The 20,942-nt window shown below is 37.8% G+C and overlaps 1 long non-coding RNA gene across 2 annotated transcripts in view; it reads left to right on the top strand.

Moving 5' to 3' along the window:
• Positions 1-20,942, top strand: part of LOC141135988 (uncharacterized) — a 450,576-nt gene that overhangs the window by 202,656 nt on the left and 226,978 nt on the right. For both annotated transcript variants that reach the window (XR_012243661.1, XR_012243663.1), the window contains one exon: positions 3,415-3,528. This is a non-coding gene — a long non-coding RNA (uncharacterized lncRNA). The remainder of the gene's footprint in view (positions 1-3,414; positions 3,529-20,942) is intronic.

The raw sequence follows: 20,942 nt of genomic DNA on the forward strand, positions 1-20,942 counted from the left end.
GAACATGTGTAGTCTTGCTCTTACGATTTTTTTCGAACAAAAACCGTACTAATGAAACGAAAATCTGACGCTGAGTTCACATCCGACAAAAATGTTATAGTCTGCACATCCAGCTTTTGTCTGCCGAAAAAGCGTAAACGCCTGTCGAAAGCACCGTACTAATGATCTGAAAATTGGCAGACAGCTCGTTGCACAAATTTTTCCATCCGATTTCCGTATCGTGTGTACGGGCCTTAAGTGTCAGTGTGTTTTAGGTAAGATTAAAAAAAAGCAAAATGTGCACTATTGTTTCTGGGCTGTATTACCAGTGCATACAACAACTAACATAAACATATGTGGTATCGCTGCGATCGTCAGGAGCTGGAGAATTTGTTTTGGGTTGTTCTTTGGTGGTAGGTTATGGTAGTGGCAAGAAATATGCAGCGAAACTAAAAAAAATATAATCTTTTAGTATTTTGGGCCAGTTTGCGTATGATAATAAAAATCAGAAGGTATCCATTAACATTTACCACCAAATAAAAGCCCAATTTGTCCTGAAAAAAACAAGGTATAATCCATCCAAATGGATGCACAAAGTAGTTGTGATGATATGTACAGTTTTACTAACATGTCAAAGTTGCAAAATTGGACTTAGGCATCAAGATTTGTTTTACCCTTAGGCATGAAGGGGTTAATATTCAAAGCAAGCTCACCTACCCATCCATGTCTTTTTTTTTGTTGAGAAATTACTTTGAAAAACACACCCCTGGCATTTCTAGCTGAGGCCATATTGAGTAAGGGCAAATGATTCATGTAGCATTTACTTCCTGGAATTTGATCTTAGCTCAGGCTTTCAGGCGGGAGGGTGTCCTAAGCTGGGGAAGCCCCCCTCTCCTCCTCCAGATGGCAAAAAAATGCCCTTGAAGACTCCTGGGGTATGGCATCATTTTAGCCTGGGCCAGAAACTAGGAAGCAACTGAAGAAATGTAAAAAAAAAAAAAAAGTTTAAAACTAGTAAGTATAATATGCCTACCTATCTATTTACTAATCCTAGCAGCATGAAAAATACAAATAGTTAATGTTGGTTGAAAGAGTTTAGTTCTGCTTTAACAGAAACAACATGCCATGTTGCCATTAAAGTGATTGTAAGCGTTAGGTTTTTTTTTCTTTTTAAATAACAAACATATCATACTTACCTCCACTGTGCAGCTCGTTTTGCACAGAGTGGCCACGAACCTCGTCTTCGGCTCTCGCGGCTCCTCCCCACATCAGATAACCCCCTAGGAGAAGCACTCTCCCAAGGGGTCACCTTGCAGACGTGCCCCCGAGTCCAGCATTCGGCGTCCATAGCCGCCGAATGTATGACTCAGCTCTACCCCTTGGTGCCCGCGTCATTGGATTTGATTGACAGCAGTGGGAGCCAATGGCTGTGCTGCTATCAATCTATCCAATAAAGAGCCGAGAACCCCGGGCAGAGAGACAGCGTGTCCCCGCCAGGTCAAGTTCCACGGCTCAGGTAAGTAAAAATGGGGGGCTGGGGGCCGGTCACTGCCAGGTGTTTTTTCACCTTAACCACTTCCGGACCGCCGCGCGCCGATATACGTCATTACTTTGAAGAAGGATATCTTTGTTATGGCAGCAGCTAGCTGCCATAACCCCGGTATCCTCTTGTTTGGCCGGTGATCCGGTTTCCGATAAGAGTGGTCTCTGTGGCGTATTCGCCACAAGATCACTTTTATCGGCAGCGGGAGAGGGCCACCCCTGCCGCTTACTGGTGCCCTCTGTCGCTTACCGGAGCCATCAGCAGCGGTGGAGGCGATCGGATCTTTTCATTTACTGGGTATGGAGACGAGTGAGGGGAAGATGGCCCCCACCCATCTCCATAACAATGCAGGGCGGAAGCAACGTCAAAATGTCACTTACACCCATAGCTCTTAAAGGGCCATTTTTTTTTTAAATTACATTTTTTTAAATTATTGCATTTAAGTGTAAATATGAGATCTGAGGTCTTTTTGGCACCAGATCTCATATTTAAGAGGTCCTGTCATGCTTTTTTTCTATTACAAGGGATGTTTACAAAAAAACAGTGTAAAAATGAAAAAAAAAAAATTTAAAATAAAAAGAAAAAAAAATTTTTTTTAAACGCACCCTGTCCCGCCAGACCCCGCGTGCAGAAGCGAACGCATACGTGAGTAGCGCCTGTACATGAAAACGGTGTTCAAACCACACATGTGAGGTATCACCATGATCGGTAGAGCGAGAGCAATAATTCTAGCCCTAGACCTCCTCTGTAACTTAAAACATGCAACCTGTAGAATTTTTTAAACGTCGCCAATGGAGATTTTTAAGGGTAAAAGTTTGTCAACATTTCACAAGCAGGTGCAATTTTGAAGCGTGACATGTTGGGTAACTTTACTGTTGTCTTATTTTTTAAATCAAAAAAAGTGTATTTTTTCCAAAAAAGTGCGCTGGTAAGACCGCTGCGCAAATACGGTGTGACAGAAAGGGTGCTAGAAAAAAAAATTTATAATGCTTGGGGTTCTAAGTAATTTTCTAGCAAAAAAAAAACTGTTTTTAACTTGTAAACAACACATCTCAAAAAGAGGCTTGGTCCTTAAGAGGTTAATGCATAGAATGCATGAAAAAACACAAAGGTTTACAACCCCTTTAAATGCTATTGCTGTACTGGAAAAATCCTCCTGAATAGTATTGTAAAGTTTTGAGCACTAGCCCTTAAAGTTTTCATAAAATATAACTTTAATGCTTTCAAATCTTTTTACTGTTTAACAGAATAGTGCTACTTTACAGTGGCTGCTTTGTAAAGAGTGATAATTAAATGCAATGCCTCCAACACCTACAATGTGATGGATTTATGTTCACTCATCTATTTCATGTGTCACCACTCAAACACTGGACATTGCTATCAGTGGCATAAGCTCCATATATTCTACAAATAAATTCTGCTTCTGAATACATTTATGGAAAATATATACATAACATTGATTTTAAGGAAAATTTGCTGTCAAAAAGTTACATTACGCAATTCCAGATGGTTTATGAAACATAGTTTTCAAACATACATACTTTTATAGTGGTTCTTGTATGTTTAGTGGGTTATTTTATGAGACAATCAAATATTGTGCAGTAAATGCTTCACAAAGTGTTCTTGATTTATGCCCTGTATTCTACATGAATTCCTTTGTCTTTAAACATATATGAACTTCTAGACATATGTATTTTAATGCATATTGTGAGCTGTAAAAAAAAAACTATAGGATTTTGTTTCCGAATATTAAAAGAACATTTTAGACACATAAAAACACCATTTAATGCTAAAAAAAAGAATTCATTGTGTTTTCAATGCAGCTATGGTTAATTCTGCTAGTTTCGTGCTTCCAATCCTTAGATGACAATGCTCCCACCCTTCTTTATCAGGTCAACAGAGACAAGATAGGACTACGGAACCCAGTCCCTCTGATATCATGTATAAGGAAGAAGTACATTCTTCTGTAGTCCTCAGAGCGCATGAAGTTCTCGTAAGGTCAACAGGTATTCTTTTCAATATATTAAACGGATGTTACTAAATGCTTTCATTTGTATATTTAGCAGCTCAAAGGGATCAAATACAAATTTGTTAGGACTTGCCTATACTTTAAAAAGCACTTGCAGGTCTCCCCCCAGCTTGTGACTGGACAGTAAAGGAGAAGAAGCATACTGATGAGCTCATCTTTCTGGAACTTTACTCTCTCCAACTACATGTACACTATATTGTCAAAAGTATTGGGGCGTCTGACTTTACATGCACATGAACTTTAATGGCATCCCAGTCTTAGTCCGTAGGGTTCAATCGAGTTGGCCAATCCTTTGCAGGTATAACAGCTTCAAATCTTCTAGGAAGGCTATCCACAAGGTTTAGGAGTGTGTCTATGGGAATGTTTGACCATTTTTCCAGAAGCACATTTGTGAGGTCAGGTATTGATGTTGGATGAGAAGGCCTGGCTTGCAGTCTCCGCTCTAATTCATCCTAAAGGTGTTCTATCAGATTGAGGTCAGGACTCTATGCAGGCCAGTCAAGTTCCTCCACCCCAAACTCGCTCATCCATGTCTTTATGGACCTTGCTTTGTGCACTGGTGCGCAGTCATGTTGGAACAGGAAGGGTCCATCCCCAAACTGTTCCCACAAAGTTGGGAGCATGAAATTGTCCAAAATGTCTTGGTATGCTGACGCCTTAAGTGTTCCCTTCACTGGAACTAAGGGGCCAAGGCCAACCCCTGAAAAACAATCCAACACCATAATCCCCCCTCCACCAAATTATTTGGACCAGTGCACAAAGCAAGGTCCATAAAGACATGGATAAGCAAGTTTGGGGTGGAGGAACTTGACTGGCCTGCACAGAGTCCTGACCTCAACCCGATAGGATGCCTTTGAGATGAATTAGTGCGGAGACTGTGAGCCAGGCCTTCTCATCCACATCAGTGCCTGACCTCACAAATGCGCTTCTGGAAGAATGGTCAAACATTCCCATAGACACACTCCTAAACCTTGTGGACAGCCTGCCCAGAAGAGTTGAAGCTGTTATAGATGCAAACAGTGGGCCAACTCAATATTGAACCCTATGGACGAAGACTGGGATGCCATTAAAATTCATGCGCATGTAAAGGCAGGCGTCCCAATACTTTTGGTAATATAGTGTATTTCCCTTTCAGTGCATCACAACTGATTATTTCCTTGTGCTGCTTCTCACGCTACCAGAGTTCTGCTGTACAGGGGATTTCAAGAGGCTAGTCAAAGCCATCTTAATGAATTATATTTTTGTAGCCTATCCTTCAACACAATTAACACACTTACTATAATTGATAAATTGTTTTCAAAGTTCTAGCCTTTGCTTTCTATTTGACAAAAAACAAAGAAATTTCTGGCAGAATAGTGAAGTCAAATTGGATATGTAGAGGTACCCACGTAGAGGCTGCTGGATATTGTGTTCCACCTGTCACCCTGCCCAGCCTGGCATTCACTTCCAAGTCACTCTTGAGACAATGAACAGTCCATATGTTTGTTTTGTATTTTATTGAGGGATTTTGAACTTGGATAGGATAAGGGAAATTATGAGATGTCCAAAGTCAATAGTAGAATCGACTGAATGATTAGTTGGAAACTCTATTTACACTTTTAGAGCTCCGGTCTCCTCCAGCACAATGCCTATTTGTAGACTGTCTCTCTATCTCCTGTACAACACTTGGTTCCTGGTACAGCTAGCACATGGTAGGCCTAACTCTAACTCTGTCAGGCCGTAGCAACTGCCATTTGCAGGCAGGGACCTCCTGTCCAGATCATTCTTTGTTACTCAAAGGCTACGACCTGCACCTGAATCCCACAGGCCCAAGGTCACCCCCCCAGACTGGGGAGTGCCTCAAAGGCCCCAACAACCTGGTGCTCCATCTCCAGCTTCTTCCACCTGACCACTCCTCCCCAGCTGGGCTGACCCTGTGTATATCAAGGAGGCCTTCCCGCTGCCACTCCTAGTTGGGGATTGGTCAGGGCTCCCTGAAACACCTCAGACAGCTCCATCTCTCTTCCCCTCCTTCCTTCTAGAATCCTCTAGAAGCAGAAAGGAGGTAACCAAAAGATGATGCTAACCGTGAGTCACCAGCCTACTCTGAGCCACTCCCAGCCCACTCAAATCAAGAATTTACCTGCACTTACAAAAATCCTACTTCTAGCACCTACCTAAAGTAGAGGGTGCTACAGATAAATCTTCCTTGTGGCTGAACACTACGTAGGATTAGGTGGAAATCATCTTATCTCTAAACATTAAAGGCCAATTGCCATCAAAACTGATTTTTGGTTTAAGGGGGCACCAGTGTGCTGAGTCAGCCTGTGACTTCTTTGGGAATCCATTCAAGAAATTTGCTTGCAGAAAGTCATGTCTCCACTTACATTCATTAGCATAATGAAATTGTCACCTTACCCCAATAGGATATTCAGGAGAACCAATCCATCAGGAGGTATGGCACCTTTATTTGGAAATTTTTTTCCTGAATTTCTAGGAGAATTCAGATTAAGATTCAACTTGCCGGTGATCACACAAAACTGTCCTTCTTCTTGTCTTCTTCAATCTTTCTGAGATGAGTTAGTCTTTCATGCAATCTCATGTATGAACAAAGACACCATCACTACTAAAACACCTTATTTCCAGTTCTGATAATATCCTATGTCTTTCCACTATTTAAATATAAATGATAATAAAAAGTATAGATATAGGTGAATGTTCACCTTTTGTTTGGCATCCCAAAAATAATAATCATCATCATAATAATCATAATAATCAAAAACAAGTTTCAGTTATATCTCTTTCGTGATGTGTTTTGTCACATCAAATGCCCATATGGTCACATGAGAAGCTTTGAACTTGGAGTAGGTGTGGTTTACAAGTCTCTGGACTTCAAATGAAGATGTATATCCCCGGGGCATTTTTTATAGAAGGTTTCAAAGATTATGATCTGAAAGAGGGAAGCCTGACAATATGGAGGTCATATATGATTAATCTCAATGAATCAGCAAAAGTGTGTGGCATACACATGAAAGTCACTAAAATGAATTCATCCTTTGGAGCAGTCACATAGACCATATCTAATTCCGATAAAAGAAAATCTATAGTACAGTATATATCAAGGAAGTGCTTAGCTGGGAGTTTAATTGAAAAAAATACAATCAAATATGAAGGTATTTTTTCAGTTCTTAAAGAAAACTGTGCAGTAGTGTAGGAGGAAGCCAGTAAACACTACAAAGAGAATTCTATAGAGGTAAAAGAAGTAGAAAGCACAGACAATTATCTCTAAGAACAGGCGAATCATCAATCTGGGCTTTAATAAAATACTGGAAAGTAATACCTGTAAACAGTCACAGATTTACATTGCATTCAAGAGCATACAAAGGGAAGAGAATGTATTTACAACAAACATTTGCAAATCATTATTAATTGTAGAAATATGTTTATATTTTCACAAGATGAACTGGACCCAACGTAGAGGGAGATTGGTGTCTCAAGCAGCAGTTATATTCTAATCTGTGTATGGTGTGTCATCAATGAGAAGGAAGCACAAACGTTGAGTTATTATTGTAATGTTTACCTGAATGCATTATGCAACAATCACGTTTTAGTTCCTTGCAGTACCATCATTTAATAATGTACCTTCTTGATATAGTCTATCCCTTTATTGTCTTTGTATACATCATGCAATAAAATCAGTTCTTTTGCTGAACCATTGCTCAGATATAACCAAAAACATGATAAGCCATCTAGAGATTGTATTTTGTTCAATTAGGTATTAAGACTGAATTCAAAAGAAGGGGTGTGGCAGGCAGTTGTGACCCATGGCAAGTGACTCCTCAACACCAAGGGCAAAGTGGTAAACTGAGCCAGTTGGTTTAGTTTACTCAATTATTTTCAAGGGACAGTACAGCTGCCTAAATGTTTTGTGTCTTATGCCGCGTACACACAAGCGGACTTGCCAATGGGCTAAACTCCATCGGCATTTCCGATGGAAAGATTTAGAACATGTTCTATATCTGAGTCCGTCGGAAATGCCGACAGAAAAAGTCCGATGGGTCATACACACGGTCAGAATGTCCAACCAAAAGCTCCCATTGGACTTTTTCTGTCGGGAAGTCCGGCCGTGTGTACGCAGCATTACTGTGATAGCAGAATAAGTTGACAACTAGGGGAGTGCTGCACAGAGGATGGGGTGTCCATCTTCATGTAGGAATCCAACCAAGGTGTAGACTGGAATATGAGAAAAGCAGTTTTCTTATGAGTAGGTATATGTACGTATCGAGCAAATAAAGCCATCCATATATATGTAAAAGAAAATAACCATGCTTAGAAACAAATAGTTTAAAATCTTAACATACATAAATAAGACTGACAGATAATTTGGTTCAAACAATAATATTCCAAAAGATTATATGTACAGGTAACATATTTTATGCATATTATTTTACCTGCATAATCCTCCCTTGTTTGGACATCCAAAATACCTGAGTCTACTGCTGGGTGCCACCATTTTGGATGTGGCGTCAGCAGCTGAGCAGCCTCAGAGCTTTCACTAAAGTGATACAATGGTATTCTCCTTCCATCCTCCCTGGCAACATAAAAAGTCATGTAGGGAGGTGAATGTAGCGGCAGAGATGGTGGGCTAGTACAAACAGTAATTAGATGCTCCAAGATAAGGCAAGGGCTGTAACGTGCAAGAAGGGTGGGTGGTGGAGCTAGGGAAGGGACTCTTCATGGGGTGGTCAAATTTGCTAGCAAGTGAATAAAAAGGATTTATGATCTAACAATCGAAAAATAAAACAAAAACCTTTAGCTTTCCTCGTTATTTATTTCATTTAAAAGATCAACTCAGAAATATTTAGTTTCCCAACCAAAATTAATGAATATAATGAAGCTTCACTAAGCCTAATAGGGAAATCATGTTTATGTACTGGCATTGCTGGGGATACAGTGTAGCATCCAGAAAATGCTCATAAACAGCAGACAGCTCCATACAATAAATCAGAGGCACCTACTGTCACTGCATGACTTACTTGACGAAAAGAGTACAAAGAATGTTTTTCTCATTTTGTACTATATAATCATTTGGTGGAGTGGATATTATGGTGTGGGTTGTTTTTCAGTGGTTGGGGTTGGGCTTGGCCCCTTAGTTCCAGGGAAGGGAACTCTAAGACGTCAGCATACCAAGACTTTTTGGACATTTTCATGCTCTCAACTTTGTGGGAACAGTTTGGGGATGGCCCCTTCCTGTTTCAACATGACTGCGCACCAGTGCACAAAACAAGGTCCATAAAGATATGGATGAACGAATTTGGGGTGGAGGAACTTGACTGGCCTGCACAGAGTCCTGACCTCAACCCAATAGAACACCTTTGAGATGAATTAGAGCTCAGAAATGTACCGGTACTTCTGGAAGAATGGACAAACATTCCTATAGACACATTCATAAAACTTGTGGACAGCCTTTCCAGAAGAGTTCATTTCAACAACAATTTTTAAGATTAATTGTATACTTAATTATTATTACACATTGAAAGCATGTTATTTGATAAAAATAGAGCAAGTGCAGCGCAAATGTAACAATAAAATATAGTTCGAAAGGCTGGTGAACTACAAGTCCCAGAGAGATGACTCCACCGGTGAAGATCAACCCAGAGAGATGACTCCACCGGTGAAGATCAACAGTTTCAATAATGGTGAAAGACCCTCCACCTTCGATCTAAGTTCTACGCTCACCTCTAGGTATGGACTCCTGAACTAACAGGCAGTCATGCCAGCAGGTCCCACTCAAAAGGTAGGTAATTAGAAACGAACCAATTAGAACCCCTCCTCTCGATCGGTATTCACAAAGGGGGCATCAAACCATGTATATGTGAAAAAAGGGAGATCTAAATGCTCACTGTGCAAACATTAAAATGTATTTGTGCCCAAAAAGAGGACTACTCACAAGGATTAAAACTATACACGCATGTAGCACGACCGTGTGCTGTTAGCTTCAAAGGATGGCAGCAGGTGACGTCATCCGTGCATGGCTCCTCCCCTGTACACGTTACGTTCGTCAGAACTTCTTCAGTGTGGCGGGGCCATGGCATGACCCAGCAGTCTATTTATAGTGTACCGTTGCCATACGAACGGCATACACAAACGAGCAGCAATATACACGTATACATATATACGTAAATAGATAAAAGAAACAGCCGGTCTGTGCTACAAGCATCTAGACAAGCCATATTGATATCTTAATGCAAAAATATTTCTAAAATTGCAATTTTTTCAAAATAATCACATAAAGGGAAAAACTATTATTAAAATTGCGTTCCCAGTTAGATCACTGCCCCCTAGTGGATGATCAGCAAATCCAACCAGAACATATATATATGTGTTTCAAATACAAAAAAAAATTGCACCCAATACCATCCTCCAAAGCATCACAAAAAATTTATATATCATAAAAAACAATCAGAACCCATTAATAAAAAGAACTGTTCTTTTTATTAATGGGTTCTGATTGTTTTCTAACATATATTAATTTTTTGTGATGCTTTGGAGGATGGTATCAGGTTTGATGCCCCCATTGTGAATATCGATCTGGAGGAGAAGTTCCAATTGATTAGTTTCTGATTACCTACCTTTTGTGTGGGACCTGCTCGCATCAGTGCCTGTTAGCTCAGGAGTCCAAGCCTAGAGGTGAGTGTAGAACTTAGATTGATGGTGGAGGGTCTGTCACCATTATTGAAACTGTTGATCTTCACCGGTGGAGTCATCTCTCTGGGACTTGTAGTTCACCAGCCTTTTGGACTATATTTTATTGTTACATTTGCGCTGTACTTGCTCTATTTATATCATTTGTTATCGATTTTTGTGAAAATCATTTAGTTTTCAGCTTGCATTTTGGGGGGTTTCTTATCATTTTTGCGCTGATTGCACCTTCTATTTATACATTTAATGCATGTTATATACTTATCAGGTATCAGGTACAAATCCTCCCTTGTGTAGACATTCAAATTGCCTGAGACTGCTGCTGGCTCCCACCATCTTGGATGTGATGTCAACAGTCCCAGCAGAGTCAGAACTGTAACTTACTTGACACTATAGAATTCCCCTTAGCTACTCACCAATATCTACATAAAATTTTATTATAGGGAAGTGAGGTGAGGAAGAGAGGAGGTGGGCCTGCGCAGACAGTAACTAGACACTTCCAGGGACTTGTGGCTGTACTAAGGGATTGACTCTTCCTGGAATGGTTAAATTCTTTTGCAAGTTCAAATGTACATTTCATATAAATGAAAAAATGTTGTTTACAGGAAAAATGCTGCAAGTAAGCATTTAAAATATGCAGCTTTCTCTGCTTTTGTTAGCAGTTTGTTAACAGGGCCTCGTTATTGGCTATTCTGTTAAATGCTCCAGTAGCCCAACTGCAAGGCATGCATGACAGTAAACACAACAGAGTAGTATTTTGTTTATACTGGAATCCACCCCTGGACTCTAATCATGCTGTGCAACAGGATGGAAAGACAACCCTATAAAATAAATCCTTCATTAGGGTATATCTGTTTTTGCATTGTGATATCTGAATTAACCAGCAGGTGAAGCTACCACTCAGTGGCAAGGCAAATGTTTAACTACTTAAGGACTGAGCCTCTTTCTGAGATTTGTTGTTAAAACATTTTTTTTTTGCTAGAAAATTACTTAGAACCCCCAAACATAATAAATTTTTTTTCTAACACCCTAGAGAATAAAATAGTGGTCGTTGCAATACTTTCTGTCACACTGTATTTGCGCAGCAGTTATACAAGCGCACTTTTTTTGGAAAAAATACACTTTTTTTAATTAAAAAATAAGGCAACAGTAAAGTTAGCCCAATTTTTTTTTATATTGTGAAAGATAATGTTACGCCGAGTAAATTGATACCCAACATGTCACGCTTCCAAATTGCGCCCACTAGTGAAATGGTAACAAATTTTTACCCTTAAAAATCTCCATGCGACGTTTAAAAAATTCTACAGGTTGCATGTTTTGAGTTACAGAGGAGGTCTAGGGCTAAAATTATTGCTCTTGCTCTACTGATCTCGGCAATACATCACATGTGTGGTTTGAACACGGTTTTCATATGCAGGCGCTACTCACGTATGCGTTCGCTTCTGCACGCGAGCTTGTCGGGGCGGGGTGCGTTTAAATTTTTTTTTCCTATTTATTTTACCTTTTATTTTTTATTTTTACGCTGTTCTTTTAATAAAAAAAAAAATTGTGTCACTTTATTCCTATTACAAGGAATGTAAACATCCCTTGTAATAGAAAAAAAAGCATGACAAGACCTCTTAAATATGAGATCTGGGGTCAAAAAGACCTCAGATCTCATATTTACACTAAAATGCAATTTAAAAAAAAAATTGTCATTTAAAAAAAATATACAAAAAAAAAAATGGCCCTTTAAGAGCTATGAGCGGAAGTGACATTTTGACGTTGCTTCCGCCCTGCAATGATATGGAGATGGGTGGGGCCATCTTTTCCTCACTCATCTCCATGTCACACAAGGGAGAAGATCCGATCGCCTCCGCCGATGCCGACGGCTCCGGTAAGCGGCAGAGGGCACCGGAGCTTTGCCCTCTCCCGCCGCCAGTAAAAGTGATCTTGTGGCGAATTGAAGCGGACTGCCCGCTGAAGAAGAGGATACTGCGGTTACGGCAGCTAGCTGCTGCCATAGCAACGATATCCCTCTTCAGAGTACCAACGTATTACGATGGTGGGCGGTCCGGAAGTGGTTAAAAGAATACACTGAGGTACGTCTGTATGTTACAAAACAGAGATGCAAGAAGCAGGCAATATACTTTGCCAATGGGGAAATGACATCACAGGAGGTGGACAAAGCAGCCCATAATCCATTGCAGTCTCCATCAATCTATAAATCATTGGATTTAACTTACTCACCAACAAGAGAACACTTAATGAGGGGTGGGGTGCTCACATTCCCAGACGAAGTGTGGATTTTCTTGATGTACTTGTAAGAGCCTCAAAGGACCCCTTCACTAGCTCACTACATACTGATCAGATTCATAATATATGCTTGACAAAGTGAATCCCAAAGGATTGGCTGGTATTTCAATATCAGTGGTTGCTCTATTTTTGTTATATGTGTTATAATGTCAGCCATAGTAAGTAGCAAGAAAAATAAAGAAATGATAGCTTTTTATTTATTCGAGAATGCAAAACTCTCTTGATCCCATGCCCGATGAATAAGACAAAGATGAAAATGTACTAAATCTGGTGCACACAAAATCTGGTGCAGCTGTGCATAGTAACCAGCTTCCAAGTTTTATTGTCAAAGCTTAATAGAACAAGCTAAAGTTAGACATTAATTGTTTACTATGCACAGCTGTACCAGATTGTGTGTGCGCCAGTTTTAATAAATCTACCCCAAACTGTTCTTAAGAGCTTGTAAAAACATACAGTATATCCAGCCAAAAAAAGGTGTTACTAAGCAGCTTTAAAATATATTTTTACATTTTACATTTTTAATGGATATTATTTATTTTTTTCACCACCATTATTTGGTAAAAATTTTGTTAACGTTGAAGTTAATGAATTCAGATTTTATACTACTATAAAAAATAGAGATCGTGTTTATATTTTGAGTTTTCTGTACTAAGGTCTACCTTTCTGGCATACCCAACAAAGCTACTTCACCTGTGCTGAGACTAGATCGAAGTAATTGAAGTTATCAGCATAACCCTTGTTTATTTCATGCTTTAACTGTCTTTTTTTGTAGCTACGCATCAGAGCTAATCTACCAAAAAGCTGATGGTCCTGGCTTTACTGTATTGAGTCATAAATTAAATTACATTCCAGGGAAAATGAATGGTTAATCTCGAGGTATATCCAAACCAAGTTTTTGGAAGATATCCCCTATATCCAATGTTTTTTGGGTGCCAAAACACTAACATTTTGGCTGCCCCTCATTTTCTTTTCTGAAGACAATTGTGCAAAATGGGGACACAAGCATCACTAAAAACCCCAAAACACATTAATACAACAGGAGTGCAAAACCAAAATGTTAAAAAGTCCAAATCACTTTATTGTTTCATAGTATGATCACATAAAACAGCCAACTTGTTTCAGAGGCCACCGCACTCCCCTTCATCAGGGCATAGACATGCTGTCAGAGCTTAAATGGGCTCGGTAACACACTTTACCAGACTGATCTGTATGAGATGCAGCTGGATTATTTCAGGGAGATCATTTCTGCTATTAACATTAGTTTGGCCCCTGAAATGTGTTGCACCATTAAAGTAATTTGGACTCTTTTACTGTTTGGTTTAGTGTGGGCTGGCTCTTTTAAATAAGTTCTTAGGTAATTATTGGATCAACACAAAAAAACCCCAAGAATATACCGCAAATCCTTGCACAGCAAAGGTCAGCTCTAAGCTCTGCAAACTAAAGGGTTGATTTACTAAAGTCAAATCCACTTTGCACTACAAGTTTACTTGGAAGAGCAGTCGCTGTAGATCTGAGGGGGACATACAAGGAAAGTGAAAAACAGCATTTTAGCTTGCACATGATTGGATGATAAAATCAGCAGAGCTTCCCCTCATTTCAGAGCTTCCCCTCAGATCTAAAGTGACTGCACTTCCAAGTACACTTGTAGTGCAAAGTGGATTTGCCTTTAGTAAATCAACTCCTAAGAGCGGCTGAACACCAATAGTGATTCACACCTAAACAGCATTGCATAAGCCAATGGATCGCTCATCGCATCTGCATATATTTTTCTATATAAGGCTTACACAGATCAATCCTACATCCTCAAAACACCCCTGGGGGAAATGTCCCTTAGCATAATGACATCACACCCGTGGCTCTGCCTCACGTGTTACATCCATTGGACTTCATCAGAGGGTGCAGCTTGAGGCCAGATTATCATGCTACTGTATATACCACTCCTATCACACCTTTCCCTTGGAAATCCTACTTAACAATCTCCCTCCCAAGACCAGACAGAACTTCAATGTTTTTTTAATCCAAATTATATGTGATAGATCAGAACACAATAAGTTGTCTAAGTTGGTGAAGTAAAATTAGAAAAATATATACATAAAAGGTTTTTTCAGAAAAAAAAAACTGATAATTGGCATGTGCGTATTCACCCCCTTTGTTATAAAGCCCATAAAAAGCTCTGGTGCAACCAATTAACTTCAGAAGTCACATAATTAGTGAAATGATGTCCACCTGTGTGAAATCTAAGTGTAGAAGGATGTCAATGATGGTCATTACATAAACACACTTTTTGAAAGGCCCCAGAGGCTGCAACACCTTCGCAAGAGGCACCACTAACCAAACACTGCCATGAAGACCAAGGAACGCTCCAAACAAGTAAGGGACAACGTTGTTGAGAAGTACAAGTCAGGGTTAGGTTTTAAAAAAATAACCAAATCTTTGATGATCCCTAGGAGCACCATCCAACTTGAAGGAACTGGAGCAGTTTTGCAAGGAGGAATGGGCAAAAATCTCAGTGGTAAGATGTGGCAAGCTCATAGAGACTTATCCAAAGCGACTTGGAGCTGTGATAGCCGCAAAAGGTGGCTCTACAAAGTTTTGACTTTAGGGGGCTGAATAATGAATAACACGTTGACTTTTTTCTGTTATTTTGTCCTATTTGTTGTTTGGTTCACAATAAAAAAAAAAAAATCTTTAAAGTTGTGGGCATGTTCTGTAAATTAAATGATGCAATTCCTCAAACAATACAAGTTAATTCCAGGTTGTGAGGCAACAAAACACGAAAAATGCCAAGGGGGTGAATACTTTTGCAAGGCACTTTATGGATATGTTTTCATTATGCACAATGTGTGATTGATTATGCATTAGTGGTTTTACCACTTGTGGTTTATTACTATTGGTGTTTGTATAGTGGTTATCCCCTTATGTCTATCTGTCTGTTTTTTTTTCTCTCAAACACTCATCATGTTTTTTCACTTTTCGCATTTTCTCACTTTTTTACTTTTTTCACAGTTTTTTTACACATATTTTTCTCATTTTCATACATTTTCTTTCAGAACACCATACTTTTAATCATCCCCACACATGTGGAACGTGTTGCAGCAATCGGGCATGCTATGTGGAGGTTTCCATGGCTGGGGTGGGGTTCCTTGCCTCAGCTCTGGAACAGACAACCATTTGGGGTCCCATCCTCCTCGATGCTAGCCAAGCACAGTGCTATAGCCGACCTGTGAGCATAGATCTTTCTCCCCATGAGGTCTTTTCTCCCTTTAAAGGGGTAGAACATATTTACTAATATTACATATTTATTTATATTTACAGTTTACTTCTGTAGCCAACTCCTGATGAATGGCATATAGCCATGAAACGCGTTGAGTTTCCATGGGGTGCTCAGACAAGTCCGGCTCATTACTTATTTACTGGCCCATATATACTTTTTATACATCTAAGATTCATTGAGTACTATGCAATTATCAATGTGTATGTGTACCTATCTTATAGCAGCTCTTTTGCATATGATGTACTAATGCCTGCTAATATGAAACACCTTTTATTATATTTATCCACATTTACTATCTTTTATGTGCTGCCAAGCTAATGTATATGTTTCCATTATGTTTATGCCATTATGCATGTATACATATAAAAATACTTTTTTACAATTGTTAAAAATAAAAAAATGATTACTATACACTCTACCTCCACAAGTCAATTGCCTCATTTAAAGTCCCACATTCCCCTTTTTTATGTACTTGAACCCGGGATGGAGGCACAAACATTGTGCCTCATTTAAAGTCCCAAATTCCCCCCTCTTGGCTATATCCCCATACATCTATATCGTTTATTATTATTATCTTTACTGTTTATGATAAAAGTGATACGTTTTTTGTATTTTTATATTTGTTTTTTTTTTTTTTTTTTATTATTATTTTATTGGAGCTCTGCACATTTTTATATTGAGGGGAAAAAAGTGCTAAGTATGACATTTTTCTGGGCATATTAGTATTCCTTATTATGCCCCTTATTTTGTTTTGTATTTATGATAACCCTTTTGTATTCCTCTTTATGTTATCAGGGTTTGAGTTATATGAATTAATCTATTTTAAACTTTGTGTTGTAGACAAGACCAATGAAGAAGAACCAAAGAAAACATAACCAATGCAGAAATCATTTTTATTTATACTTACTAACATTATTCTGCCATTGCTCAATATTCAGCAGTGAAAAATCAGCAGGTTTAAGGCTTTTGTTTAAATCTCCACCACCTTTGCAGAAAGCGGTTTTAGGGCTTGTTCATGCTACTTGCTGTGATCTGCATTTTTCCACACTGGATAAATGCAGGTCAACAGTAGGGTACGTACATTTCCATGTGCCCTGTTCATAATACAACCCTGGTATGATGTGTGGTCCAGTGTGAAAAATAGCAACATGTCTGCATTTTTCCACATTGCACTGGATATCACTGCATGTCACCACGCAGCAGTCCAATGCACCACGCTGCTGTTCAGTGACATGAATGATGTTGAAAAAAAGGAGAAAAACAGAAACAGTGCAATGCATTACAATGCGCATAGCACTGCTCCTTACTACAGCCAGCACTGCACTAGCCTGCATGGTAAAACCCTGCATTTTACTGCACAGACTAGTGTGAATGTAGCCTTAAGGTAAAAGCTCTATTGACTGTTGTGCACCTAAAAACAACACTTAAAATATAAAATATAACTGAACCCAGAGAAAACTGCATTAAAAACATTAATCCAGACACTAACCGACCTGGTAGAGATATAATAGTTTACTAAAGACAAAAAAGATGTTCACTTTGCAAGGGAATTTTCACTTTGCAGAAGAATTTTCGTTTAGCTTAGTGGATGAGTTGAAGTTCTGCTGACTTTAATCATCCAATCATGTGCAAGCAAATATATATTTTTGTTTTAATTACTTTTTTTTTTTTTAATTGAACTCTGTCAGTTTGCTTGGCTAAGCCTATCACCACTAAGTCACTCTAGCTTGTCTCACAGTGCACATTGATCCAAGCCACCCATGAAAAATACCAATTGACTCCACTAGATGGCATTAATTCTCTATGTCAGCACTGCAATACCTGTGGGTATCAACATCATAGTAATCAGCTTATACTACACACCATCTTGATTTGATTTAAATGAGATCCAGTCATGTACAATGCTTTATTTTCAAAATCATTTTGCTTTAATTTATCATTACCATATAAGTGAATAGTCAATACTATTTCTGGTATTTAAACACAACACAATTACATCACACATGGAAGAACACAGCCATTTTAATTTACAAGTTGCCCGTATCTTTTTTTTTTTTTTTTTTGGTATGTAGGAAGAGTTTCTTCTCTAGTGTCTTACATAAAAGGTCTTCTCAACACGCAGGTTTATGAATTAGTGCTTGGGTAGGGCTGCTAACATACTGTACATACATCTGAAGTTTGCAGATTCCTAAGCGCACCTCTCAACTCCCCCTATTTTTCATCAAAAATTCTCTTTGTCTGTTGGCAGTCTGGTGATGCTCCTCATTAAGAGACAGAATATGAAAGCAGATAAAATAATTCTGTCTTTCAAACTGCTAGTTGATCATCCTTTTCTTTATGTTCTTATTATTCCAGAACAGTCAAGTGTTTGACTTCCAAATTTGTTATTACATTCCTCAGAAGCTTATCCTTCCATCCTAATTTCCGCCTGCTATTCTATATTTCTCTGCCACCCTTAAATTTGTTTATAAATATATTTATACGGCTAGCTATGCTTTTGTGGCTGAGGGCACTTTCCCAGTATGAGACAATATCACATTCCACCCTATTTATTGGGTTCTGCCCCTGACAAAACATCAATAAAAATGACTATTTAATTCCTAGTCAAGTGAGCACATATAAAACAATAGCAAAAAGGGGTAAAATTAAACCTGTATGCTCAGCAGTGCATGAATAATAAATCACTGGTTGCTTTGGTTATGTTTTAAAAGACTGCTTTCAAGCCTCTTACAGCAAATTTGCATATGCTTAGAAGAGATATTACATATTGACCAAGTCGTCTGAGTCATTTGTTTCCCACAGTAGAGATACTGTAGCATTTATTTGTTTAGCACAGACAGTAAATAACTGGTTCATTTGTTATGACATCTTCTTTATTTAAAAAAAATTCTGGTTACTTAAAGCTACCAACCTCTATGATTAATTTTTACACACACACACACACACACATATATATATATATATATATATATATATATATATATATATATATATATATATATATATATATATTCTATTTATAATATATTTATATATATTATAGCTAGATAATAAGGTGTATTAAAGTGTATTATAGATAGATCATTATTTATATTTATTATATATCTATAATACATATTATAGATATATAGATAGGATTATAGATTCTATTTTTTTTTACAAAAAGAGCATATTTATTTATGTGACAATAGAACAAAATTTTATGTTATTTTGCTACCTTAATATATATGTGAATGTGTGCTTATATCTGTCTATCTCTCTCTATTGATAGATAGATAGATAGATAGATAGATAGATAGATAGATAGATAGATAGATAGATAGATAGATAGATAGATAGATAATATATACACTATATATACATATATGTGACATTCTGGCTGTACCTTTTGAAAATGATAATTTGCTTAGTCAGGCAATATATTATAAACACTTAGAGTTTGTACATGAGAAATATTGTAGATGTGCAAAAAACTGTGAAATAGAAAAATATCTATCTATCTATCTATCTATCTATCTATCTATCTATCTATCTATCTATCTATCTATCTAGTATTAAATGTAAATAATGGGTAGGTGGTTGTCTAGTTAATTACACAAGTACCCAACTGATATTCTCTCTCTTTATATTGCAATCCTGCAAGCCTTAAGGTGCGGAATATAAAATCATTGATAATGAAGAGATTAAAATCGCAGTTCTTCCCATTTGCATTCTTAGTCATGTGTTGTATCCCTCTGCAATCACTCTTTTAGAATAATGAGAGCGAGTGCTTGAATAGCTACAGTAGCCCATTGGCAAAATGATAATTTAAAGAGACCAGGGCCAAAAAAGGTGGATGTTTTTTTAAGCGTCTAAATGAATGCTTGTCTTTTTGAAACAGTACAAGCTTTCTTGACATAAAAAGGAATAAAGCAAGAGGGGGAAATATTAGATGCTGAATTTAGCTCATGCAAATGTAATGAAGTCTAAATTGGATGTCACATCAAGCTGAGGTTAACTGTTTAAATGTTTCCTGCATATTAAGCTTCATTTTGCTATTGAATTGTGCTGACAAATATATAACCATAATGAATGCAAGGAACATGACATCATGAAACAAGACAGAAAACAATTTATTTTCCTGCACCTCTAGTTTCCTTGTGTCTACTGGAATTAATTTTAAAAAATACATATATTAACAATGCATTATGATTGCTTTAGTTAGTTTCTTTTTTTTCTTAGTATCATATTACATCACTCTTCCTAATGTATTCATGTTCCTGTTAGATCCTTCAGGTTAACTACAGACATCATTTGCCTGAGAAGGAAGTTTTAATTGTCTTACAACTTCTTCTGTGCAGTACAATAGAAAACACAAGTACCCATTGATTATATTATTGGCTGGAATAAGGGACTGTTATCCCAGCATTTTCTTTCAGTTTTTTTTTCCATTGCATTCTCTTTGAAAGAGACCAAATGGGTCCCAGCAGGTGAAAGCAAAGAAATCTGAAAGGTTTTCTTTGGGAAATGACAATAACACAGTTGCCTCCCCCAATACATTTTGGAAGATTATAAAACCTTATTAAATCCTGCCCTGCTAGATATTGATTGAGAAGGGGCTAAACTAAAATCAACAATAGCAGCATGGCTTGAGTAAAGAATACTTCTATTCACACAAACCAAACACAGCTAAGATCTGAAGATTTTCTTTAACACTTAGACTTGTAAACTTTTGTTGGAGAAAAATGTCTGCATCGTACCCAGAAGGCAGCACAATCTGAGCGAACAATTTCTATAGTGGTTAATTCCAGACATAGAAACGACTGCATGTTCTGTGTCATTATTATAAACGACACCGCAGGAAACTGCCAATTATTTTTTGCCACAATTATTACGTTCATACACTTGGCAATTTTGTGCAAAATAAGGAATTTTATGATAATTGATTTTTAATTGTTTGTAAGAAAGGGTTATGATATCAAACAGAATTACGTTTTATTAAGTTATTTACTTTTTTTGCTTCCAGTAATATTTGTAAGCTGGATTTTTATGTTGATTAACTACTATATACTGAAAGAGGGGATGAAAATATAATTTATCTTCTTTCCCCAGAGTTTTTTTAAAAAGTATAGAAATATATAGTGAGTGAGTGAATATAAAAA

This window comes from Aquarana catesbeiana, linkage group LG01, assembly GCF_042186555.1.
Source record: "Aquarana catesbeiana isolate 2022-GZ linkage group LG01, ASM4218655v1, whole genome shotgun sequence".
Lineage (NCBI taxonomy): Eukaryota > Metazoa > Chordata > Amphibia > Anura > Ranidae > Aquarana > Aquarana catesbeiana.